The sequence below is a fragment of the Neophocaena asiaeorientalis genome, unplaced genomic scaffold, assembly GCF_003031525.2.
Source record: "Neophocaena asiaeorientalis asiaeorientalis breed wild unplaced genomic scaffold, Neophocaena_asiaeorientalis_V1.1 scaffold67, whole genome shotgun sequence".
Classification (NCBI taxonomy): domain Eukaryota; kingdom Metazoa; phylum Chordata; class Mammalia; order Artiodactyla; family Phocoenidae; genus Neophocaena; species Neophocaena asiaeorientalis.
In genome coordinates, this window is record NW_020173731.1 from 2230118 (window position 1) to 2245998 (window position 15881).

Sequence of the window (15881 nt, forward strand, 5' to 3'; positions counted from 1 at the left end):
GGTATTCCACAGATGCAGGGTGCACCAAGTTGATTGTGGAGCTTTAATCCGCTGCTCCTGAGGCTGCTGGGAGAGATTTCCCTTCCTCTTCTTTGTTCTCACAGCTCCTGGGGTTCAGCTTTGTATTTGGCCCCGCCCCTGCGTGTAGGTCGCCGGAGGGTGTCTGTTCTTCTCTGAGACAGGACAGGGTTAAAGGAGCAGCTTATTCAGAGCCTCTGGCTCACTCGGGCCGCGGGGAGGGAGGGGGCGGGCCTGCGGCGGCAGAGGCCGGCATGACGTTGCACCAGCCCGAGGCGCGCTGTGAGTTCTCCCGGGTAAGTTGTCCCTGGATCACGGGACCCTGTCATTGGCGGGCTGCACAGGCTCCTGGGAGGGGAGGTGGGGATAGTGACCTGTGCTCGCACACAGGCTTCTTGGTGGCGGCAGCAGCGGCCTTAGAGTCGTATGCCTGTCTCTCGGGTCCGTGCTTTTAGCCGCGGCTCGCGCCTGTCTCTGGAGCTCCTTTAAGCGGCGCTCTTAATCCCCTCTCCTCGCGCACCAGGAAACAAAGAGGGAAGAAAAAGTCTCTTGCCTCTTCGGCAGGTCCAGACTTTTTCCCGGACTCCCTCCCAGCTAGCCGTGGTGCACTAACCCCCTGCAGGTTGTGTTCACGCCGACAACCCCAGTCCTCTCCCTGCGCTCCCACTGAAGCCCGAGCCTCAGCTCCCAGCCCCGCCTGCCGTGGCGGGGGAGCAGACAAGCCTCTCGGGCTGGTGAGTGCCGGTCGGCCCTGATCCTCTGTGTGGGAATCTCTCTGCTTTGCCTTCCGCACCCCTGTTGGCTGTGATCTCCTCCACGGCTCCGAAGCTTCCCCCCTCTGCCACCCGCAGTCTCCGCCCGCGAAGGGGCTTCCTACTGTGTGGAAAGCCTTCCTCCTCCACAGCTCCCTCCCACTGGTGCAGGTCCCGTCCCTATCCTTTTGTCTCTGTTGTTTCTTTTTTCTTTTGCCCTACCCAGGTACGTGGGGGGTTTCTTGCCTTTTGGGAGGTCTGAGGTCTTCTGCCAGCGTTCAGTAGGTGTTCTGTAGGAGTTGTTCCACGTGTAGATGTATTTCTGATGTATCTACTCATCTGCCATCTTGAAGCTCCTCTCTACTCATATGCTCATATTACACATATGACCTTGTTGTTCCCCATCAAGAGGTGGTGTCTATTTATCTTCCCCTTGAGACTGGGTGAATCCCCGTGCTTATCATCTGGTGTCAGTATGATGCTATGTGACTTCCAAGACTGGGCCATAAAAGGAGAGACAGCTTTCTCCTAGCTCTTTATCTTGGGTCACTTAATTTTGGAACCCAGAATTCACACTAAGAGGATGCCCAGGCCACGTGCAGAGGCCTGTGTGAGGGCTTCTGGCTGACAAGCCCAGCTGAAGTTCTGGCTGACAGTCAGCAATGACTACCTGTCATGTAAGGGGGGGAAGCCTTTGAGATGACACTAGGACCACACACCACCTGACTGCAACTTCAAGAAAGTCCATGGAGTAAGAACTACTTAGCTCGGTCCAGTCAACTACCAGAACTGGAAGAGACAAGAAGTGATTGTTTCTGTTTTATGCTGCTATGTTTGAGGTGGTTTATTATGCAAGATGTTTTGATTCCTAAATCAAAGCCCTTAAAATAAAAGCAAACACCTTAACTGTAGAAAAGGTAGACATCGTTGAAATTAAATTTTAGGAATATGTGTTATATTTTGTAAAAATAGCGCAAGGGTTATAGAGCATAACGGAAGTGATGGATGCTTGTCCTGTGTCTTCCCACTTTGAAGCTTTCCTTGTCAGTAAATAACTACGAGTGATAAACTTCTCTAATATTGTGCCTGCACGAGCACGGTAGTGTTTCTTGTCTGTTATTGCAGCATGGCTCGGGTCAAAGCAGGGCAGCCACGTTTTCCCATCTTCCTGGGGTAGTCCCCATCTACATATGTATGGTCCCAGGGTTATACTAATGATTCCCCCATCCTTTGCTTTACTTTCAAAAGGGTCCTAAATTGGACAATAAATTATACTGTAATTGTGGTCTAAGGGAACTGAGCAAACGCATAGCCACCCAGGTCATTATTCTCCAATTTTTTCTCACCCAAATTGAAATGATGGTCAATGTGTGAAATTGCTTTATGTTAATTAAGCTAGTGAGACCACATCACAGATCATTTCTCTGTAGAGGGCATAATGGCTGGGCTTCACCTCATCATGGTTAGGGACTCCATGAACATTTGGGTTACATGGTTGTCCATCAGTCATACTGAATTTATGAGGGTTATCGACGTGATGCTCCAATGAATCAAGATTCAAAACGTGGGCAACAATCAAGGAGTACCAAGGACAGCATGCAAGATCCATTTGTTCCAGGAATACCATAGAAAGCTCACAGCTTTCTTCTATGAGGCATTGCTGTGTGTTTTACAATAAACAGTAAAGAGATAGGAGAAAATCTTGAAGTACTAAAGCCGGAAGCCATCATTTACTTCTTAGATTGGATTCCCCCTTGTTAAAGAAAATGGAAATAAAAGTCCAAGAGAGCTTGCAGAATGTCAATATTAATCCTGTCACCTTAGAAAATTTTATAAAATGGCAAGATGAAAAGGAACCTCAAAAGTTGTGTAGAATAATACCCTCTGTTTAGGAAGGGGTCCAGACAACTCTTTATTCTGCATTAACAGTATCCAGGGAAGAAAATTCCACTCTTTTATCTTAGTAACCTGTTCCAAGGTCTAAAAATGTTTACAATTAGAAAAGTTCTGTTTAGTCACAGGCATACACTTTTTTAAAGTGCTTTCGTATAAATCGTCTCTGGCATTGGGTAGACAAAACACACACACAACTGACTGAATTTTTTTTTTTTCTGAAACTGTATAGCTAAAACCTATGGTATCCCTAGCTAGTTTTAAATTTCTTTCATGACATTCAAGTCTCTCACATTCTACCTTCTTTTCAACATTTAGACCATTTTAGATGAATTTTCAAGTCAGATTCTTTTGTCAGCTCTCTGCTTCCTTCTGGCAAAATACACAGAGGCTATGGTCTGTGCTTTTATCAAATGTTTTAATTCATTATTTTAATTTAATATAATTGCCCATTATAAGTATATAAGTGCAGTCTAGAGTACATTATTCTCCATATGAATATGTTTATTAGCAGGATACTCTGATCACAGGAAAGGACTTAAATTCATGAGTATTTATACAAAATAATGTGAAATTTAAGTGCTCTCAGCTTTTTGCTCTTTTCAAAGACCACTTCCTTCAGTTCAAATATTAAGTAACATTTTGATGGTTTTCAATATAGTTTTAAACAGTCTTAAGCATTCACATTTCTGTAAGTGTTCTAAAATAACAAATACCCTAAAACATGTGTGTAAAGTTGATATATGTAACTAGATATAAATATGCAGTTAAGAATGATACACACATGTATATTCAGTATAATACATATAAACATATGAAATAGGAAGAACTTGGATATTATAACAAGAGAAGTGAAATTTAACCTGTTCTGTATATTTGTGCTTTCTGAAAAATGACAAAATCTATTGCCATAGAAAAGTCTCTATAGATAAACATTGGTCCATATCTGCCAGGATTTGTAAATACAAAATACAGACTCAAAAGCATCTGCTTTAAACCTTATTATTTTAGAAAAGCATTTTCTTTAGTGTTTTGCTCTATTTTTCAATAATATTGAGTAAGCTACACTTTTCCTAATAGCATTCACAGGCCAACGTTACATGAATCCACTTTTAGTTCTTTATTTATATTAGGAGATGATAATAAATCATAGAGCTAAGAAAGTGAAGAGCGGGAACCGTCAATAGCACAGTGTTGGTATGGAGAGTGATTTATTTCTCATTGTTAAACATCACTGTTGAAATCTGTCAACTAGCTTGAAGGTCAACTATAAAAGTGTCAGTAAACATGAGACACAGACTTCATGCTGGAGAACAGCAGAGAATAGTCAGAAAACATTCATTTCCTTGGCTGAGATAATGAGGCACTCACAGAGACATAATAGTTTCACGTGATTTCCTTTTACGCAGCTCCGAGTTCAAGGATGACACTCCTCTCACACTGGGAATAATACAAGCTTTGTAATAACTTTAGCTTAGGACTGCATAATAGGATTAAATGGTATAAAATTTGTTTAGTTAAACAGCATGTGCCAAGCTTGCACTGTGAATAGAGATCCTTACATGACATTAGAAGAATTTCCTTAAGAACAAAGAGGGGAAGATGCAGAAGGAGGGAAAGGAATCAACCAGGAGACAGTGGCGATCGGGGCAAGTCATGAGGGAGGAACTGAACTTAGAGCCAGAGGATTCAAAGAAATCCTTGCTCATCTAGGGAAAGCATCTCCCATGTCCCAGACCTCCTTCCTGTCCTTCTCATTGTTCTGGCTTTCTTCAATCCACACTTCAGAGAAATTTCAATTTCTTGACTTCCTGCTGTTTCCTCTTTTCTTAGCCTTTACAGAAGATTGGAATCAGAGTCAGGCACACAATGATAATTTTAGGCTATATGTATATAAAATCTGTAATTTCTTCTCTTTACCTGTGAACCATAAGACACACATGCAAATACTAAAGGTATAATTTAAGATGGTTTCACCTTTAGGGTTTATAGGGCTTTAGAATAATACATTTGCAAATCAAAATTATTGACTTCGTGTCCCAAATTTCCAGTTTATAATCACCACAAATCCATTCTTCTTTTAAGTAAAGAGGATTTGTTATTTTTATGACAATAAGAGGCTTTTTATATAAACACAAGTCAGAAAAATATTTATGGACTCTAGGCATTAATTAGTTGCTTAGAAAGTATACATAGTAGTGTAATTAGTTATATGAAACAATAGTCTAGAAAATGCAGTTGCCATAAATTAAATCTACTCACATTCCTGGAAATTCACAACATGTGGATTGTGGCTGAGGCTGTTCTGGTGGCCTGATCTTTTTTTTTTTTTGCGGTACGCGGGCCTCTCACTGTTGTGGCCTCTCCCGTTGCGGAGCACAGGCTCCGGACGCGCAGGCTCAGCGGCCATGGCTCACGGGCCCAGGTGCTCCGCAGCATGTGGGATCTTCCCGGACCGGGGCACGAACCCGTGTCCCCTGCATCGGCAGGGGGGCTCTCAACCACTGCGCCACCAGGGAAGCCCTGGTGGCCTGATCTTGATGGGAAACAAGACAGAAGGGCAGGACTTCCTATAATAGCACAGCTGGAGGTCCCCTATATCATAGGTTTCTAGAATTCCATCAGGTCCCCCTCTGGTTCAATACAATTTATAACTCCTTTATAAGAAGAGAAACTTCAATCTCATGGGTAGAAGTTGGGCTTTAAAGACTGATGCATTTGAGGTGTAGGCATATTAACATTTTAAAAGATATATGTATTTTGAGGTCAAATGTTAGGGTTGAAAAGTCCTTAGAGGTCATCTAGTCCCACTTGCTGCTCAACACATAAATCCCTTTCTTCTAGCAGTGGGTCATAATTCATTTCACAGACCCTTTTGAGAATCTCATGAAAGGTATGGACCCCTGCCTGAAACATGTGCACATACAACATAAAACTTTACATTCAAACAATATATTTGAATCCATAAGCCCTTTTATTGAACAAATATTTATTGTGTACCTACTGTGTATGCACTGGGTACTGTCCTAGGCATTTGGAAAATATCAGTGAATCCTTACCCTCATTGAACTTAGGTTCTGTTGTTCCCATTGCTGGATTTTCCCTGGTCTAAATTTAATGTTTTGAACATTAGTGCTTAAATTATACATTTCCAGAGGAAGCCAAGAAAATAATTAACTGCTGAAACATGCCATCCTCACCAGTTTTGAACGGTAAAAGTAAGAGCTATGCCATGATCTAGTAGGGGCTCCTTGCTGGATACAACAGCCCATCTGCTCAGTCCAACGTGCCTTGTCACACTTGTTAGTAATCATGCTGTTGAAGTCAAGTATAGTTTCACTGAATAACCCATCTGACAGGAGTGGTATGGTGATGTCTTATAGGGTTATTGTGAGGATTAATTGAGATGCTGTAGATTCAGCACTACTAATTTGGTATGACCCTAATCTAGGGTTGTGAAGTCACTTTTAATATGGGCTAGCATTAATTAAATTAAAAAGATGATTTAAGACAATGGATGGAATAAAGAAACATAAAGAATGGTGCAATGTGTGTATATATTTGTATTTTTAAAATTCACTTTTCCTTCTTTGCCAGAAAGCAAAATGCTGGTTTAGAATTGTTTTCTCAGGTTCTACATTTGCTTATGATTCCATCATGTAGGACTTAACCACACTAGACTTTATTTAAAAATTTTCACGATACCAAGATCCTCAATGAATTAAAAAAAAATCCATGTTTAAATAGATTGACCAGACAAGCCTTAATTGTCAATTAATTCCCCAGGCATAGTGATATCTTGACTTTAGCAATCTGAGGTGTCCCGTAATTGATCACTCAAACATGCCCCATCTTGTTTGTTTCAGAAGCTCAGGTTCTCTAAGTTTTAAGGGAAATCTTAGTGTTTTAAAAGCACTAATTTATTCGGTTCTCTCAAGTCCTGCAAGTTGTCAATAATTGATGAAATGTCCTGGGCCCCCATCTTTCTCCATTTTCCCATCCATTTCAGGGCTTTGCAATGCTAGAACAATTTATAGAAACTCTGCAATTTCAAACACAACGTTTATGTCTGCAGTAAATTGCATTTGATTGCAGATTGCCTTAGTGATAACTTTTCTCCATCATTTAATGTAATATGGCTGTGAAATTTGATAGAGAGATACAATCTGAAATTGGTAATTGACACTTTCACACTATGTTAGCTTGGTCCTTATTCTGTTGATCTTCATCTTCAATTCGGTATCCTTATTATATTCTAAGCTATAATACAATCTAGTTTTTTAAAAATACAATTATCTAAACTTACATTTAGAATATTACTGACAAGCTAGAATCTAGTAAACTGTTTAAATCAACACAATCAACCTATGATTAGTTTTTTTTTTTTTTTTCTCACTTTGTTCTTTACCTAGCACAGGGCCTGGCTCATCCTGGGTGCTGCTCTTTAAATTTAACATGTGATTTTCATGTATAAATGGCCTCATAGCTTCTGCCTTATGCAATATGACACCACCTTCAACCACTGATAATCCACAGTAAACATGAAACATCTGACATGTGTTTCATGACTCCTCTAGTCAGTGAATTCAGACAACATTCCCAAGAAGCCCAGGAGTCTGTGGTACTGAATAGGAAGAAACTAAGGAGATGTGGCAAGACATTTGATTAGTCCTGGAAAGTAGACACAGAATCAGACAAGCAAACCTTCTCTAGTATGAACATATGTAAGTTTTGCAGTCATATTATTAAATTTTGCATTAACAGATTGCTTGAGGTGTAGTTCTTGATCGGCATGTGTCAGATAGATTGGCAGCCACCTGCATTACTTTGAAAATACAACCCATAAAGATATGAGATCAAAGCCCGAGGCAAAACTGACACCGAGGTCTTCTCAAGCCAAATGATGGCAGAGAATATTAAGACAGGGTTTTTATGACTCAAAATGGACTAGAGGACATGTGGAGGAGGAAGCTGGGACGAAGTGAGAGAGTGGCATGGACATATATACACTACCAAATGTAAAATAGATAGCTAGTGGGAAGCAGCCACATAGCACAGGGAGATCAGCTCAGTGCTTTGTGACCACCTAGAGGAGATCAGCTCAGTGCTTTGTGACCACCTAGAGGGGTGGGATAGGGAGGGTGGGAGGGAGATGCAAGAGGGAGGAGATACGGGGATATATGTATATGTATAGCTGATTCACTTTGTTATAAAGCAGAAACTAACACACCATTGTAAAGCAATAATACTCCAATAAAGATGTCAAAAAAAAAAAACAAACACAAGACTTCCTATCATAAAACTGCCTGGTGATTAAGGCTAACCTGTTTCTTCTACCTTAAATACAATGTTTCATATCACACAGCATCTTATAGCATTGAGAATTGAATGCCTATCAAGTGTGTGACCAAGACATATGCAATAGCATAAACTTGTGTGTTTGCTTGGGGATTGAGAAAGGGCATTTTTGTATTATTGTCTTTTTAGAACAAGCTGCTGTTTGTGCAACTGTGCCTTTTCTCATTGAATGTGTGTTAGGTTCACTTGTTGAAGAACAATTGCAGCTCCTGTCTAAAGCTGCTGAGACTACTTAAGATTTTTGTCTTTTGGTTGGCCTGAAAATTTTTCTCCAATGGAACAATGTCACCCCTTAAGGTTGACACAAAGTGCCCTGTCACCATTGTACTTTACCGTCTATCCACATACTATGGTGAAGCATTTTCCTGTTTTCCAGTTTGGAATCGCCTCCAGTCCACAATAAAACAGCTCATTGGGCATTACTCTGCAGTTGATTATTTGCACTGTCCCATGCAGACTGTTTTTACCATGAAGTACTGGAAAATTATACACATTCTAAGATTCCATTCTTGCTGGCTTCGTTCTGTCACTGAATTGTAAAAATGGAAATATTATTTTTTAAGTCATGAATTATACAAATTCAGAATGCTGTTTTACTTTTTCTAGAAGATTTTTAGTTGAGGTCAAGTCACTGCCATTTAGCCACTAAATACAATGTTTGTGGTTAGTGCAAGAATCCTAGCCAGGAACATTTACCCCTAGATACGTGCATGGCACCCTCCTTTGCACTTCCGCTCAATTAGCATATTTTCAGAAAGGCTGTCTCTGACCCCCGCAACTCCCACTACCAAGCTGGCACCCCTTATCAACCCTATCTTGCATGACTTTTGAGAGTAGTACATATTAGAATATGACCTATACATTTATCTGTTTATAGCTTGTCTCCAATGTGTGTTGTAAGGGAAAGGGCTTTGTTTCATTCTCTGCTCTATTTCCAGCAGCTAGAATTATGCCTGACTAGTAGGTGTTCAAAATATACTTATTGATTAAATGAATAAATGAGACTAATTATTCACAGACCCACACTTTAACCTGGAGCCTTTTACCATACTGCCTCTTTTGGTTTATTCCCTTTTTTGAGGATAAATGTCTCAGTGAGCAGAGGGTAGCTCAAGCAACAGAATTTAATGTTAGCTTATCAATCTGTGGTCTTGATAGAGATTCAGTTGGAGTATTCCATTACTGGAGAAATGTGATACATAAAAGATATCTTCTTCAGGTTTATTATCTAATCCAACATAGCTGTTTGTTTCAGTCAATTCCATCAATAAGTGGATTTGACTGGTCTTATGGATTAAATTACTGCTTGCCCAATTAGCATAATTAAGTAGGTGTAATGTTGTGTGTTCAGTATAGGACTGCAGAGATTTAAGCAAGAAGAAATAGGCTTAAAAGGAGTGGATGGATTTTATTAGTCACAGCAATACATTTTCCTGATCATCATAGTGACTTCAAAAATACAAATTGAATAATAACATTTGTTGTGTATTGAGTCCTTAGTATGTGCCGACATAGTGCAAAGAGGCTTCTATCTCACATGATACAGCCAAGTGAAGGAGTTATTCCCATTGCCATTTAACAGATGAGGAAACAAAATCTTAAACCATGGTATGAAACCTATCCTAGGGCAGCAGCTAGGACCTGGCAGAGATGTAATTCAAAATCCGATTCCCTTGATTTCAAATTCCGTCTTCCTGATCTGCTTACGCTGAAGCTATTGAAAGAGAACAAAACCACATCTACTTGAGGGAGCTCAATAAATGATTAAGTTGAATTGTCTTGAAAATATAAAATAATATATGACCTGTTCAAATTAAAAAAAAAAGCCTTCCTCAGTGTTTGGTTTACAGAGACTGCCACTCTGTGTTCTATCATTCTCATAACCTGCCCCCTTTCTCTCTGGACTTGGTGCAATTTCTGCCTGAGAGACTAGCAGCAGAACAGTTTTCTCAAGAACCATAATAATATAAATTGAAAAATGACATTAATAGCAGAAGTGGAAAGGAGGGCAATTTGTCTTATGTTTCAATTTCAAGATAATAGACTAATCCCATCAATGGAAAAGTTTATCTTAAACCTCTTCTCTCCTCTCCCCCAGATATCATCTCCCACTCTAGACTTTCCAAAGTATTCTATAAAAAGTAGTCTTTTTGAAACCCTTGGACTTGGAGATAATGCTTTAAAGAAGAAAAAAAAAGTCAGACTATAAACCAGATACATTAGTAGCCAATCAGGGCTTTCATCCATGAACTTGTTCTGGAGCGGGTCATTGATATTTTAAGTGCTTTTTGACAATGAAAAATAAATCAGGAGACAACAATATGGAAAAATACTGTCAGTGGAAAAATGCAACTGGTGAATTTGATCAGTCTGATTTTTTTTTTAACATCTTTATTGGGGTATAATTGCTTTACAGTGGTGTGTTAGTTTCTGCTTTATAACAAAGTGAATCAGTTATACATATACAAATGTTCCCATATGTCTTCCCTCTTTGTCTACGGCCATACCACCCTGAACGCGCCCGATCTTGTCTGATCAGTCTGATTTTAACATAAGGAAAATCAAACAGGATTTTAAAAATACTCTTTGTTAATCTTTTTAAAATAAATTATACTTGGCAAAACTATGGAGACAGTAAAAAGATCAGTGGTTGCCAGGGACTCGAGGGGAAGGAGGAATGAGTAAGCAAAGCTTAGAGGATTTTTAAGGGAGTGAAAACACTATATGTATAATACTATAATGATGGGTACATGGCATTCTACATTTGTCAAAACCCTTAGAATATACAACACCATGAGTGAACCCTAATGTAACCTGTGGACTTTGGGAGATAATGGCGTGTCAACGTAGGTTTATCAGTTGTAACAAATGTACTCCTCTGGTGAGGGATTTTTTTTTTCATTTTTTAAAATTGAAGGGTAGTTGATGTACAATATTATTGATACGTAAGTTACAGGTGTACAGCATAGTGATTCACAATTTTAAAAGTTTACATTCCATTTATAGTTACTACAAAATACTGGCTGTATACCCTGTGTTGTACAATACATTCTTGTAGCTTATTTATTTTATACATACTAGTTTGTACCTCTTAATCCCCTATCCCTATCTTGTGACTCCCCCTTCCCTCTCCCCACTGGTAACCACTAATTTGTTTTCTATATCTGTGAGTCTGTTTCTTCTTTGTTATATTCACTAGTTTGTGATGGGGGATGCTGATAATGAGGGAGGTTGTGCCTGTGTGGAGACAGGGAATGTACGGGAAATCTCTGTACCTTCCTCTCAATTTTGATGTGAACCTTAAGCTACTCTAAGATAGCTAGTTGGAAGCAGCCGTATAGCACAGGGAGATCAGCTCGGTGCTTTGTGACTGCCTGGAGGGGTGGGATAGGGAGGGTGGGAGGGAGGGAGACGCAAGAGGGAAGAGATATGGGAACATATGTATATGTATAACTGATTCATTTTGTTGTAAAGCAGAAACTAACACACCATTGTAAAGCAATTATACTCCAATAAAGATGTTTAAAATATATATATATATATACTTATATTTTCTGCTGTTATTTAAGAAGATAAAGCAGCTGACAGTGACCTGCAAAGTTTGCTGAGAAAATTTCCCCCTGCCATATAGATGCATTCTGTAGCCTTGTGTGTTCCTAGCCTGTCTGGAAGTCTGGTTTCTGCCTGTGGAAGAACTACAAAATCTTTGCCTTGTATCTCAGGTAAAACCAGTATCTGATAAAAAGTTGAACAAGCTGGTAAGTAAGATATGTATTTGTTGGAACTGAGGAGAACTTATTCATAGACAGTACTAAAAAATATCTTTGCAACTTGACCAGAAGCAAGGTAACATCACAGGAATAAACATTGACAGGAATAAAAAAGTGATATACAGCATTTTTAATGAAAATAGTTGCTGATGTTAATAATTTATATTCCCTCTTTTATCTGTATTTTGATATACTATCTCTGTATTTGGGAACTTTTATTAAACACCTGAAATTAACACCTTTTTTTGTATGAGGTAGAGTAGAAGCTACTTAATAATTATGGCAGCCTCCCTTATTTTTTTGATGTCTGGTTATTTATTTACTGACTCATAAATTATTATCGTAACTAGTTGTGTTGGTTTCCTATTGCTGTTGTAACAAATTGCCACAAACTCAGAGGTTTATACAAAGACAAATTTATTATATTACAATTCTGGAAGTTAGAAGATCTAAATGGATCATCAGGGCTGCATTCCTCCTGGACATGCTAGGGGAGAATCTGGTTCCTTTCGTTTTCCAGCTTCCAGAGGCCACCTGCATTCCTTGGCTCGTGGCCCCTTCCTCCATCTTCAAAGCCAGCAGCCAGTGTAGCATCCCATCTCTCTCTCTAATTCCATTGTCACATAGGCTTTTTTTTCCCAAGTATATAAATTTGAGAGTTTTTATTTATTGATTTATTTTTTAAACATCTTTATTGGAGTATAATTGCTTTACAATGGTGTGTTAGTTTCTGCTGTATAACAAAGTGAATCAGCTATACATATACATATATCCCCATTTCTCCTCCGTCTTGAGCCTCCCTCCCTATCCCACCCCTCTAGGTGGTCACAAATCACTGAGCTGATCTCCCTGTGCTATGTCACATAGGCTTTTGATTGGCCCTCCTTCCTCCCTCTTATAAGGACCCTTGTGACTACATTGTACCCGCCCAGATATTCCAGGGTAATCTCACAATTCAAGATCCTTAAATTAACACATCTGTAAAGTCCCCATTTCAATGTAAGGTAACATATTCACATGTTCCAAGGATTAGGACATGCACATTTTGGGGGACCATTATTCTGTCTGCCACACTATCTAAGCTGCTGGATAAAGATACCTCCTGAAACCCATTCCAGCTGAGTCTAAACAGGCCAAAATATTTTAAAGTTTTATTTTATTACACAACAAATAATGAATATATAAATGCATTCTCATTGTAAAATATGCAAATATTATGACAAAGCTGAGTCTTACTTCACCATCACATTTAATGTCCAGGCCCTTCCCTCCAGGTAACCATTATTATCAATGAGTACCCTGTATGCTATGAGGCCTTTCTACATATCTGCATAAAATAAGTGTCTCTATACAAAAATGATACATAGTATTATTTTTTAAAAGACATAAATGATAATATACTGTACATTTCTATGTTCAAGTAACGTTTGTCCATAATATACTAAAAGTTGATAGAATGGCTATAATATGTTGGTATAATTATCATTCTTCTGTTGATTAATATGCTTATTTCCCTTTTTTTTAATTAAGCAGTTTTAACTGATGCTACAATACCTCACACTTGCCTCTTTGCACACTTATTGGAGTGGTTCTCTAGGGCTGGAAGTGACAAGACACAGGAGATGTGCTTCAGAAATCTAACAAATGCCACAAAATTGCTTTCCAAAGTGGCTGCACCAATTTACTACTAGCCACTTCAGAGAGTTCCTTTTCCCCTTTAGGCTCAGCAGCTTTTGATATAACATTTTCCCTGCATTAGATTGTTTTTAAAAAATGGTATCCCATGCTTGCTTTAATTCCCATTTCCTCCCTGACCAGTGAGGCTGCATGTCTTCTCTTGCTTACTGGCTACTTAGATTTCACCTTTGGAATTGCCAATTTATATTCTTTCCTCATTTTTGTGGACCTTTAAAATATTAATGTGTAAGAGTTATTTTTATATGCTAGATACTAACTTTTTGCTTGTTATAGAAATTTCAAATGTATTTCCCTTTTCTGTTGTTTGGTTTAAAAAATTTTTTATGGAAACTTTTAGCATAGATAAGTCTTTAATTTTGATGTAGTCAAATTTATTACTCCCTTAATATTTTGTTTTTAAGTGACAACATCACTTATTCCAGGCTTATAGCTATATTTTTCATAATTATCTTAAAATTTGCCTTAGATTTATATCTTGAATTAATTTAGAACTCAGGTAGGCTCTTAACTTTATCATTTTTAAAAATTAATACTCAACTGTTCCAACCCCATTTATTGAATAATGTGTCATTTCCTTAGCAGTTTAAAACACCAACTTTATTTTTTACAAAATCTACACATATAAATGAGTCTGTTTCTTTTTTTTTTTTTTTTGAGTCTGTTTCTTGATTCTTTGTTTTGATTGATTGATATGCTACTCTTATTTTGATCCTAGTCAGCTTAATTTCTGTATGCTGTTTAGATATGCTTTGATAATACACTTTTTTCTTCTTTTTCAAAAATGTCTCTGATATTCTTATAGTTAAAGCCTCCTACATGAAATTTTGAATCAGTCTGTCAAATTCCTTTACAAATCCTGTTGGAATTTGGATTCAGAATATGCTAAGTTTAAGACTTTTTTTTTTGAGAATTATAATAAATTTCTTCATTTATTCAGATTATTATTTCTGCCATTCTGGATAATTTTATAGTTTCCTTAAACAAAGTCTTGCATATTTTAGTTAATTTCTATTTTACAGAGTTTGAAAGATACTTTTCATTTATTGTCTTATTGCTCTGGCAAAATGCTCTATTATAGTGTTTTAATTAAGAAGTGATAGCAAAGAAAAAAATTTCTGATTTTCATCAAATGTTAAGTGTGATTACTTTTGGTAGTTTGTAAATACTTTTATTGGTTAATGAAGTTCATTTTTAGTTTTCCTAAGATACACATCATTGACTTGGTTTGTAATCATTTGCTTAGGCTAGTTTTTTATAGTTTTGGCATTGGCTTTTGCACTCGGCTGTGTGATCTTTTGAATATGGTGGATGTTGCCAGATACTGAGGAGACTATCTTGCTTCTCTGAGTCGTCTACTCCTATCCCTGCTTCCTGCTTGAGGAAGACACCTCTGCGGCTCACTCCTCTGCCCATGAGTGGGCATGGTGACGAAGAGTTGAACTGCTTGGTTCAACTGGGTACTTTCTGTTGAAGTACCCAAATTAATCACCAGAGAGCTCTGGAACCTGGCTCTACCTCAGCAGTCATAAACTCCTTTGAGAGTTTGAAATTCTGGTCTTCTTTAACTCTGTCCCATGTGTCAAACAAGGAGTGCTTTCAGTGAGTTAAAAATGGGTAAAAATCTCTCCTGTAGGTTATGAATTAGTACATTAAAAACCTTCTCTCTTTTCTTTCCATGGTGAAAAGAGGGACTAGCAGCATGTACTCAGTTTGTTCTTGAATGAGAAGATAGAGTTTGGGAGAACCATGAGGGTTCTTCCATTTTTATTTTTTGAGTATGTGCACAGCACATGCCCTACAATAGACCACCTGGCAAATGCCTAATTGCCTTCTAAGACAACACTTAAGCATCTTTGTTTTTGTCAAAATCACATCAGCATCATTTTTGTTGTCATTATATTAGCTAGAACCCAGTCATATGTGATGTGACTAACTGAGAGAAGCTGGGAAATGCAACCTTACTGGGTGTCCAGGAAAAAGAAATAGTATTTTGGTGAATAGCCAGCAGTTTTGGTCATAGTCTGTAGGTAGAAGACCCAGAATTTGAACTCAAGTTTTCTGCCTACAAAGTCTCTGCTCTTCTCATTATATCATTATGTCCTTGACGATCTACCAGATAGAATCAGAGATGAGTGTTGGTACAGAATAAATGCTGTCTATTGAATCTTACCAGTTAACTAACTGCCACAGAGAGGCTGGCCTGGAGCTCACCATTGGCACCGTTTGTTACTCTCCACTTTGCAGATAACTGTCAATCTCCCTTCTAACTGCCCAAATCCCTAGAAATGCAACATTTCTATTTTATTTTCAGTGCTCCTGCATCCAAGACGTAAGTTGGAGCCTTGCCCTAAGCCAAGTTCACAGGATAAGTTTCTCTTTTGACCTCCATTTT

General features: G+C 38.4%; 1 pseudogene; it reads left to right on the forward strand.

Moving 5' to 3' along the window:
* Nucleotides 1–272: 272 nt before the first annotated feature.
* Nucleotides 273–15881, forward strand: part of LOC112403433 (microtubule-associated protein 1S-like) — a 48534-nt pseudogene continuing 32925 nt past the window's right edge.